General features: G+C 53.0%; 1 non-coding gene across 1 annotated transcript; it reads right to left on the reverse strand.

Annotated features, from left to right (window-relative positions):
* Window positions 1-1,456: 1,456 nt before the first annotated feature.
* TRNAA-UGC (transfer RNA alanine (anticodon UGC)) lies at window positions 1,457-1,528 on the reverse strand. Its single transcript has one exon. It is a non-coding gene; the product is annotated as a tRNA-Ala (tRNA).
* Window positions 1,529-2,206: the final 678 nt, after the last annotated feature.

The following is a 2,206-nucleotide window of genomic DNA, read 5'->3' on the forward strand; positions in this document are numbered from 1 at the left end:
TGCGGGCCCCGGCTCCTCCATCCCACCTACGAGGCTGAAGTTGATTGCTTCTTCCCAGTTCCTTTTTCAAAACTAATCTACACCCAATCGAAGCTTGTTGTTAATGAATTACACATCTTAAATAGAATTTCATTACATATTTGCTAATGAATATGTAAAATAATATTCTGTATCAAATATAAAGGTCAGATTAGGATGGGATTATGGGGCAAAATACTTCTTGGGCCACCCCAAACTGCCTGTTGGCGCCACAGGGGACTGTCCCAGAGCACCTTGACCACAGCGTTGCCCGGCCCAAAGTGCGGTTTGGCCGTGCTGGCTGCCAGCTGACACCCCCCCGCCCCTGTACTAAATATATGGGCGTGAGTTAGGAACTAGTTTTGGGGCTGCGATTTTAGCCAGAAATCCTTCTTGGGCCACCCCATGACAGACCTGTGCGCCATCGGGGACTCTGCTGGACGTCTCTCACCAGTCTTGCCCAACCCAAAACACGGCTTGCCCGTGATAGACTGCGAACTGACAGCGTGCCAGTTTCTGTGCTGAGTATATGGACCGAAATAAGGACCCGGATTTAGGGCTGGGATCATGGCTAGAAATCCTTCTTGGGCCAGCCCACGCCATGCCTCTGTGGCACATGGGACTCTCCTGGTTATCTGCGCAGAGTCCTGCCCATCCCAGGAAATGGTTTGGCTGTGCCTGGCTGCCAGCTGATAGTCCGCCCAGACACCACTAACTACAGGGGCCTGAATAAAGAAGTGGGATTTGGGCTGGGATTAGAGATGGAAATGCTTGTTGGGCCACCCCGCGTTATCACTCTGTGGTACCAGCGGACTCCCCTGACCACAGCTTGCCTGGCCCAACTTGTGGTTTGGCCCTGCCAGGATGCCAGCGGACAGCTCCCCCAGCCACAGTACTAAGTATGTGGGTTTGAGTAAGGAAGTGGATCTTGGGCTGGGATTATGGTTGGAAATCTGTTCTGGGCCACCTCAGCACACCCCTGTTGCACCAGGGGACTCTCCTGCTCTTCCCTGACCAGAGTCATAGTATCATAGTACTTAGGGTCGGAAGGGACCTAAACAGCTGATCAGGTCTGACTCCTTCCCTCAGGCAGGAATGGGTGCAGGATCATATCACCCCAGCCTCCTCTTGAAGATGCCCAAGGTAGGAGAGTACCACCTCCCTTGGGAGCCCATTCCAGAGCCTGGCAGCCCTAAGTGTAGGGTAATGTTTCCTGGTGTCCAGCCTGAACCTTTTCTCTAACAATTGGAGGGTTTTATTCCTAGTAACCCTGGGTGGTGCCTGGGGGGAACAGAGCCTCCCTCAATTCTCTCTGGTCCCCCATAGTGAGTTGGTAAATTGCTATCAGTTCCCCTCTCAGCCTTCTCCTGTGGAGGCTGAATAGGTTCAGGCCTTCTAGCCTCTCTTTGTAGGGCCTGCCCTGCTGCCCCATGAAAAGTGGAGATGCTGGGGATTGAACCCAGGACCTCATACATGCAAAGCATGCGCTCTACCACTGAGCTACATCCCCTTTCAGAAGCTTAACCACTCCCTTGCTGTCCTGTCTGACTGAAGACATGGTTTGGCTGTGCCAGACCATGAACTGGCAGCCCCTGCAAATAGTGTCCTAAATTTATGGGTTTGAATAAGGAACTGGGTTTTGGGCTAGGTTGTCGACAGGAAATCCTCTTTGGGCCACCCCACACCATGCCTCTGTGGCACTGGATACAATCCCACACCCCCCAACCAGAGTCTTGCCTGGCCCAGAGTGCAGTTTTTGCGTGCCAAGCTGCCAACTGACAGCCCCCCATGCCCACTGTACTAAGTACATGGACCCAAATAAAGACCTGGTTTTGGACTGGGGTTATGGCTGGAAATACTGTTTGGGCCGGTTCCCCCATCCCCACTGTACTAAGTAGACAGGCTCAAGGAAGGAATTTCTTGTGTGCTGGGATTAGAGATGGAAATCCTTCTTGGGCCACCCCACACCATGTCTCTATGGCACCGGAGGACTCTCCCGGACACCACTGACCAGTCTGGCCCGGACCAGAGCGTGGTTTCTTCATGCCAGGCTGCCAACTAACAGCCCCCCATTCCCATGGTACTAAGTATACATGCTTGACTAAAGATCCGGCATTTGGGCTGAGATTGCAGACTGAATTGATGACCAGTGTCTTGCCTGGCCCAGATGGTGTGGGGTGGCCCAAAA

Source organism: Alligator mississippiensis, chromosome 16, assembly GCF_030867095.1.
Source record: "Alligator mississippiensis isolate rAllMis1 chromosome 16, rAllMis1, whole genome shotgun sequence".
Taxonomy (NCBI): domain Eukaryota; kingdom Metazoa; phylum Chordata; order Crocodylia; family Alligatoridae; genus Alligator; species Alligator mississippiensis.